Genomic DNA, 9,361 nt, shown 5'->3' with positions numbered 1-9,361 from the left:
ATATATATATATTTGTAAAACACATATCCAGTAAGCGGTTAATATGCCAAATGTATAAAGAATTCATACAACCCAGTGGCAAAAATAAATAATAAATAGCCCAATTAAAAAATTGACAAGGACTTGAATAGATACAGATGGCCAACAGGTACATGAAAAGCTGTTTGAGATAACAAATATTGAAGAGGACATGGAGAAAAGGGAATCTGCCTGTTCTGTTAATGGGAATGTAAACCAGTGTAGCCACTCTGGAAAACAGTATGGAATTCCTCAATAAACTAAAAATAGAAGTACTATGTGACCCCAATCCTGTTTCTGCTTATATATCCAAAGGAAATGAAATCACTATCTCAAAGAGCTATCTGAAATGCTATATTTATACAGCATTATTTACAACAGCCAAAGTATAGAAACAAACTGTCAGTCAATGTATGAATGGATAAGAAAATTATATACATATATATAATATGTAGAAATATAGGAAAAATATATTAACATAATAAAATATTAAATATTAAATAATAGATGTTAAATTAAAATAAATAAAATTAAATAGTAAATAGTAAATGTTAAATTAAATAAAAATAAATAAAAGTTAAATATTAAATGATATAATAAATTCTATGTGTGTATTATATATATATTATATATATGATAGAATATTATTCAGCCTTGAGAAAGAAGATAATCCTGTCATTTGCAGCAACGTGGATGAAAGTGGAGGGCATTACACTAAATGTAATATGTCTAAAAAGATAATCAAATACATGATATCACTTCTATGTGGAATCTAAATAAAAGTCTAACTCATAGAAACAGAGAGTAGTGGGGCACTTGGGTGGCTCAGTTGGCTGAGCATCATCTGACTCTTGGTTTCAGTTCAGGTTATGGTCTTAGGGTCATGGGACCGAGCCCCATGTAGGGCTCCATGCTCAGCCCAAAATCTGCTGAAGTTTCTCTCCCTTTTTCTCTCTCACCCTCTGCTCCTTCCCCTGCTCATGCTCACCCTCTCTTTCTAAAATAAATAAATAAAATCTCAAAAAAATAAAAGAAACAGAGAATAGAATAGTGGTTGCAGGGGTTTGGGGCTGGAGGAAAATATGGAGAGATTGGTAAAAGGGTAAAACTCTAAGTTATAATATGAATAAGGTCTGAGGATAATGTATTACATGGTGAATAATGTTGATAATACTGTATTTTATTTTATTTTTTAAATTTATTATCCTTTTTTTTTAATAGAGAAAGACAGTGTGGGAGGGGGGAATGGCAGTGGGAAATAGAGAATCTTAAGGAGCTTCCAGGCCAGCGTGGAGCCTGACAAGAGGTTTAAACTCACGACCCTGATATCATGACCTGAGCCAAAATCAAGACTCTTAACCAACTGAGACACCCAGGCACCCAATACTGTATTTTACAATTAAAATTTGCTCTAAGAGAGTAGAATTTAAATGTTCCCACCAAAAAAAAAAAAAAGTAAATAAGTCATGGGTGTGTTAATCAACTTAATTGAACAAATCCTTCTGCAATGTATGAATATATCAAATCATCATGCCATACACTTTAAATATATAACAATTTTTTTTCAATTATGGCACAATAAAATGTAAAAAAGAAAATTATTACTCACTGACTGGGCAACTTCTTTCTTCTATTATCCAGCAAACAACAGGAAATTGAGGAGACTGTAGCCATATATGTTCCAGACAGTCTAGTAAGTCAGGTGTTCTGAGAGTGTTAAATTTGGGAAGAATCCTACTTCAAACTGTCTTTATTACTTTGAATGAAAATGATTTGGATTTTGAAAATTCTTGTCAAGGCTACAAAAGTCAATTTAACTGTCTACTATAGAACCTATTGAGAGTGTGGACGTAGCCTTTAAAGTGACAGAGAAGTACTCAAAGTTATTAAATCCAGACAGATAGCTTCTTATGAAATTAAATGTTCCTTCAGTGCCTTTGTGTGCATGTGTGCTCACATGAACACACACATATACCCACAGCTAAGTGGAGAATACAGAGTTCATCGGATGTCACAAACACTCCACCATGACAAGAGTTTGAAAGTGTTCACTTCCATTTTTAAAAGATGAAAAAACTGAAGAAACTAAAGGAAGTGATTTTTCTTGGACTCAGAGAATTGAAGTTTCAGAGCAAATCAAAATGCTAAATCTAGAGAAATGGAAGAATACAAGGAAGCCCGGTGTAACGTGCCTGGAGCAGAAGTCTCTGAGCCAAAAACTGGTAAAAACATTGAAATGATCATTTGGCAAACTCCTAGAGGCTGAGTTTAGACCAGTCTGAGAGTAAGAAACTTCTAGGGGGCTTCAGTCCAAGGGACAACAACATATTTATGGGTTTTACCTCCAGGACACTCACTAGGTTCTCACATTAAAGAATCAGGAAAAATTTACTCATGTCTTTGGTGGGGAGAGAAGATAACGATTTTGAATTATGCCCAGTACATTCTCCAAAACAAAGGCCTACTCTCCAGTGAAAAATACTTCACCAAAACCATAGCTCATGTAGTTAGAAGGGAAATTACCAATTCTAGCTCCCCGAACATTCCTGAGTCACTCAAGGGTAAGAAAGATTTATGAAGGTCATATTGTGAGAACACAGGCTTCTCAAAGACCAAGATTCAACCATAAAATTATAAAATGCTTCCCTCCCACTCCTTACCACACATTAACTCTGGTATAACAACAGCGGGCTACAGCTAAGAGACCCAGACACTACTTAAGAAGGAGTTCTTAGGGAAATCCAAAGAAAACAAGGAAAACAAAACAAAGACACAAAAGGAATTTGAAGCTCTGGCACCAAAAGCTACAGCAAATATTAAAGACACCCAATTTCCAGCCAGACTATGATACAATCTCATGCTAAGGACCTATTTATTCCAGTTCCTATTATCCAATATAGCATATCTAAATTTTGATTACAAGTTATACTAAAAGGAAAGAAAAGCCATCCAAAAAGAAGAAGCATGCGTCAGAACAAAATTACATAGGGTGCAAATTTCTACCACACCAGGAAGTTAAAATAACTGTGAGTAATATCTCAAAAATACAATGGAAAAAGTAGACAGCATGCAAGAACAGATATGTAAGGTAGGCAGATATGTGGAAACTCTTCTAGAGAATCAAAGGAGAGGCTCCTGGCTGGCTCAGTCAGTGGAGCGCACACAACTCTTGATTTAGGGGTCATGAGTTTGAACCCCATGTTGGGTGTAGAGAATCAAAAAAAAAAAATGACAGAAAACAGAAATGCTGTAGCAGAGATGAACAGTGCATTTGATAGGCTTATTAATAGATTAGAAACGGCCCAGAAAAGAATCTATGAACTGGAATATAGGACAAAAGAAACTTACCAAAGTGAAATACATGGAGGGAAAAATTTTTTTTAAAAATAACAGATTATTGGATAACTGCAGCCAATTACAAGTGGTATAAGATATTAATACTTGGAATATCAGAAAAAGAAGAAACAATGAAGCCTAAATATTCGATAGAATCATTACCGAGAATTTTGGGAAGTTAATGACAAATATCAACCTATAGAATCAGGTAGCCCAGGAAATATGAAGCAAGAAAAACACCTCATATTCAACACCCAGGAGATCATAATCAAATTGCAGAGAAACAAAGACAAAGAGAAAATCTTGAAAAACATCAGTTTGCGGGAGGTTGGGCAGAGATCTTACCTATAAAGGAACAAGGATACAAATTACAGCAGACTTCTCATCAGAAAGCATGCCAGTGGGAACCAGGTGGAGTAAAATATTTAATAAAAACAAATCACCATCATAAAATTTTACATCCAGTGAAATTATCTTTCTAAACTAGAGGAGAAATAAAATCTTTCTCAGCAAACAAAAAACTCAGGGAAATCATAATTAGCAGGCCAGCCCCAAGAGAAAGAGTAGAAATTTGTCGTGGAGAAGGAAAATGATAGAGGTCAGAGCCTTGAATGTACACTAAAAGAAAAAAATTTTTTTTGGAGAAATAAGACATGATGGTAAAATAAAACATTTTATTTTTCATATTCAGTTGATCTAATAGATAACGTTTATTCAAAGTAATAACAATAATGGATTGTGTGATCAATGCTTACGAATAAGGGAAATAAACGATAGTAACTAGTAAGAGACAAGATGGAAGAATTTGCAACAATGCACCCATGCTACCTGTCAGTTGTTATAGTTGTCTTTGAATGAAAACACAGATTAGTTGCAAATATATATTTGCAAAGTCTATGGAAACTACTAGAACAATTAAAAAGAATAGTTTCCTTCAAAGCAAGGAAAGTTACCAGCGATAAAGAGGACCATTACATGATGATAAAGGGGTCATAATCCAAGAATATCATTTTTTTAAAAAATTTTATTTATTTGACAGAGTGAGAGAGAGAGAGAGAACAAGCGGGGGCGGGGGGAAGGCAGAGGGAGCTTGATCCCAGGACCACTGGATCATGACCTGAGCTGAAGGCAGACACTCAATCCACTGAGCCACCCAGACATCCCTCTAGGAATGTCTTCGCTGCCTTAACATGTATGCATCTAAGGACAAGGTATCAACAGAGGAGAGGCTAAAACTGGTGGAACACCGAGGAGAAATAGATGAACACACTATCATGCTAGGGGACTTTAGTAGCTCTCTATCAGCAGTGGGCAGATCCAGCAGGCAGAAAATGAGAAGGCCATGGTTGAACTCCACACCACCATCAACCAATCGAGTATAATTGATGTCTGCAGACGATCTCATCCACCAAGAGCAGATTACACAATGTTCTCATCCACATACACAGCATTCACCAAGATGAACCACATGCTAGGCCATAAGACACGTGTTAGCAAATGTAAAGGAAAAAATCATACAGTGTCTGATCTCAGACCATAGCAGAATTAAAGCAGAATTTGATAAAGAAAGATAGCTGGAAAATCCTGAAATACTTGGAGATTAAAGAACACACGTCTAAATAAGATTTGAGTCAAAGAAGAAATCTTAAGAGAAATTTACAAAAATGTTTTGAAATAAATGAACATGAAAATACAAAAGCAGTACTTGGAGAGAAATTTATATCAATGAAATGCATGTGTTGGATAAAAATGAAGATCTAAAATCCATAATCTAAGCTACCTTAGGAATTTAAGAAAAGCAAGTTTTCAATTCTATAATTTTTATTCAGTTCTTCTATCTTCTATGTATTTATCTTTTATTTTACTTTTTATTTCATTTTATTTTATTTATTTTATTTTATTTTATTTTTGAGAGAGAGAAAGAGCACAAGTGGAGGGGGGGCAGAGAGAGAGAGAGAGAGAGATCTTAAGCAGTTTCCATGCCCAGTGCGGAGCCCAGCGTGGGGCTCAATCTCTCGACCCTGAGATCATGACCTCAGCAGAAACCAAGAGTCAGGCACTTAACCAACAGAGCCACCCAGGCACCCCTGTATCTTCTATTTATTTTCTGAGAGGACCTACTTCTTTTCTGAAATTCTCTCTCTCTCTTTTTTTTTTTTTAAATTTGTTTCAAGGACATTGGCAACTGCTCACTGAAGCATTTTTATAATGGCTGTTTTAAATTCACTGTCAGATAGTTCTAACATCCTCATCATTTCCGTGTTGGCTTCTATTGTCTTTTTTTATTCTGCTTGATATCTTCCTGGTTCTTGGTAGATGAGAGAGTTTCTGCTAAAACCCGGGAAGTGCCGCATTGCAATTTGAGGCTCAGAGCAGTACTGACAGGTCCAGTTTTAGGGGGCTTCTCTGATACCCGCCTGTCCTGACCTCAGCCCTTGCCCTCTCTCATTGCTGCTGGATGGTCCTGGAAGTCTAGATTCCCCATCAGCCTTCTTGGGCACCAGGGAAGGGGGTCCCCATTACTGCTGGGCAGGGGTGAGTGAAAGAGCTCCAAACACTATCTCCACAGACAGTGCAGAGCAGGCGGCCTCATCACGGTGGGGACTTCCTTGGCTTGCCCCTCACCCCTCTGCAACACCACCCAGCAGGCAGTGAGAGGGACCTTCTCATAATGCTGGGTGTAGGTAGAAGTCCAGGACCCCGCCCCCATGTGGTCTTCACTGACATGCAGGGGTGGGAGGGACCTCATGACTGGCTGGCGGGAATGAACATCACCTTCTCTGACACCAGCCCAGGGCTCAGAGCAGTTTTGGGAGGACACTACTCTAGGCTGGCTGCCCACTCAGCCCGGTGGATGGGGGTGCAGGTGGGAGGGCACAGTTTCATCTGCGATGTCGGCTGGGTAGAGTTGTTCCTGTCTGAAAGTTGCCTTTCTCAGCTGCCTCTTTCCAGGTCCTTTGGTTAGAAAGAACAGGATTCCTTTGGGGCTTGTTATGTCTACACTCATCGGCAGTTCAGAGTGGCTGGTTCCTTCAGTTCCATGCGTGAGGCAAAACAGACACCCGAGGCCACTCACCTTTGTGCTGTTCTTTGGAACCCATGGCCCCTGGCAAGCCTGCCTTTTCTGTTCCAACTTGTAAGGTGTTGTAATGCTTGTTTAATCTGGATTGTATTTAGCGTGAAGCAGAAAACAAACATGTCTACTCCAAAAATCAGGAAGCAGAAGTCCTCCTCTGATTTTTTTTTCTCTCAATTTGTAAAACGTCATGCCCTAGTGTAGTGCAGCACTGAGTGTTATGGGAAAGGTTTGTGATTTAAAAGCTTAATGTCCAGAAATGTTTGTTTCAATTGTGAGAAAAGCCTGAGTATATTTTTTTAAGGTTTATTTATTTATTTGAGAGAGAGAGAGAGAGCAAGTGGGGGGACGAGCAGGGGGAGAGGGACAAGCACAGAGCCCCATGAGGAGCTCGATCCCACCATCCTGAGATCAGGACCTGAGCCAAAATCACGAGTCAGCACCTCAGCCAGCTCAGCCACCCAGGCCCTGCACCTGAGTACATTCTTAAACATATTATAATTTGCGTTAACTCTAGAAGAACTTACTGAAAATAGTGTCTAGTGATCTAATTCAAAACTTAAAATAATGATGAGGGTGCCTGGGTGGCTCAGTGGGTTAAGCGTCAGACTCTTGATCTCAGCTCAGGTCTTGAGCTCAGGGTCATGAGTTCAAGCCCCGCACTGGGCTCCACACTGGGCGTGGAACCTACTTGAAAATAAAATAACAATCTTAATGATGAAAAGTGAAGACTGGCATCTAGGCACATATGTCCTGAAAGCTCAGTGCCTAGAACTAGCCTTCTGTTTCCAGTATCAGTGTAAAAGTGAAGATAAAATTCCTTACCTTGAAACTACAAGGCATTAAAATAGAAATTTGCAGCAATTTGCAGACTCAAATAAGAAAGGCTTAACTATATGATCAATTGTCATCTAACCAGTAGGAAATGTGAAAGAGGTTTCTCAGCAGGACCCCAGACTTTCAGGGAAAACAAAAGTGTTAAATTACTATTTTGGAGCAAAAACATTTTTTTTCTGATAGAACTTCACTTCATTCCACATAAACAGTGAATCATGACCTAGGTTTGCTGATTTTTCAGATTGGCTCAGTGTGAAACAGTTTAAGTTCTTATAAATGAATTGCATTCAGTATATGTGATGATAGTGTGTCTGCCTCTTTGAAGCTGAGACACGGAGGCGTCCTTGGGACCCACACTTGCCTGAGCGCCCCCATGGGCTGGACACTCCCCCTCCCCCTGCATCAGGAAGCTTCCCTCTGAATCAGGCAGTTCACCAGAAAGGGTCTCTCTGATACCCTAGCAAATTGCTTCTCATATTTTTGCTTTAATCCCATGTCCTTTTTGGCTCAATTCACATTTGGCCATGTAGCACATTCTTCAAAAGTGTGAGGTGACCAGGTTTGCCCCAAAGTGCCCTGAAGTGGAGATGCTTTCTGTTATCAGTCCTACAGACACTTTCTTATAGACGTTAATTTAGTGTCACTGATTCTCCTTTTTTTTTTTCATCTTATAGAAAACATAGTAATAGACAAGAGCCATGTGAATTCCCAAAGGGCATTAGCAACCACTTTCCATGCATTTCTGTGGCTGAGAAGCTTCTGGATAAGTCATTTTACTCCCTGTTGAGGAATTTTTGCAGCATGAATGACTCTTTAAACATTAGCGGATCAATGTGCTGTATCCTGACCATGCAGCAATGTGGCTTAAACGACCAGGTCCTTCCTCTCTTGCACATTTGTGCAAGCTTCTCCTACCCATTCGGCCATGCCCCAGAGTCAGCACTTGGACGTATTTTTCCTAACTTTTGTATTCAGCCCGCAAAGTCGTGTGAGCTGCTGTGTGCGGCAGCAGGAACTGTACAAGAGTAAACGTGGCTGACTGTCTATCTCCCACACAACCAGGGGTTGGGGCTCCTTGAAAGCAAGAACTGGGTCTTCTGAATCACGTTTCTTTCTCTCTCTCTTTTTTTTTTTTAAAGATTTTATTTATTTATTTATTTATTTATTTATTTATTTATTTAAGAGAGACAGAGCACAAGCAGAGGGAGCAGCAGAGGGAAAGGGAGCAGCAGAGGGAGAGAGAGAAGCAGACTCCCCGCTAAGCAGGGAGCTTGATGCAGGACTCGATCCCAGGACCCTGAGATCATGACCTGAGCCTAAGGCAGATAGACACTTAACCAGCTGAGCCCCCCGGGTGCCCCTGAATCACGTTTATTTCTGACCGTCTATGCCTGACGCAGCAGCTAACCCTTACTGGGCACAAAATAGGGCTGGTTGTATAAAGTTGTATAAAGTACCACTAACCAGTTAGTGGCAGACCTGCTGTCTGCAACACATGCAGGGAAGGAGGACTAAGGAAATTATAAATGTGTGAATGGAGGGGAATTGAATGGAAATATCCTATGTGTCTCAGGAAACAAACAAACAAAACCAAAGCAAAACAACTACCAATTAGCTGATTTTTTTTATTAAGCTCTGCAACTCGAAATGAACATTCTTTATTATTGTTATTTACAGCTGATCTTATTCTAATCGTACTGCAATTGCCTTCACAGCATATAACATTTTTATAGCACATTGTGTGATATAAAAAGTAGGTAGATTTCATGTTCATTTCCAAAATTCTATGTAGGCAACTTCAATATGAAATGATAAAAATTATAACATGATTCTCTGTATTTTAAAATAAAAGTTAAAAATGGGGTGCCTGGGTGGCTCAGTTTGTTGAGCACCCCACTCTTGATTTCAGCTCAGGTCATGATCTCAGGACTCGTGAGTTTGAGCCCCGAGTCAGGCTCCACACTCAACGCACAGTCTGCTTGAGATTCTCCCTCCCTCTGCTCCTTCCAGCCCCTGCTCTCTCTCTCTAAAATAAATAAATAAATCTTTAAAATATAATAAAATAAAAGTAAAAATGCATATTTTACAAATACC

Source organism: Ailuropoda melanoleuca, chromosome 1 (genome assembly GCF_002007445.2).
Source record: "Ailuropoda melanoleuca isolate Jingjing chromosome 1, ASM200744v2, whole genome shotgun sequence".
Classification (NCBI taxonomy): Eukaryota; Metazoa; Chordata; class Mammalia; order Carnivora; family Ursidae; genus Ailuropoda; species Ailuropoda melanoleuca.
This window is presented reverse-complemented; position numbering follows the sequence as displayed.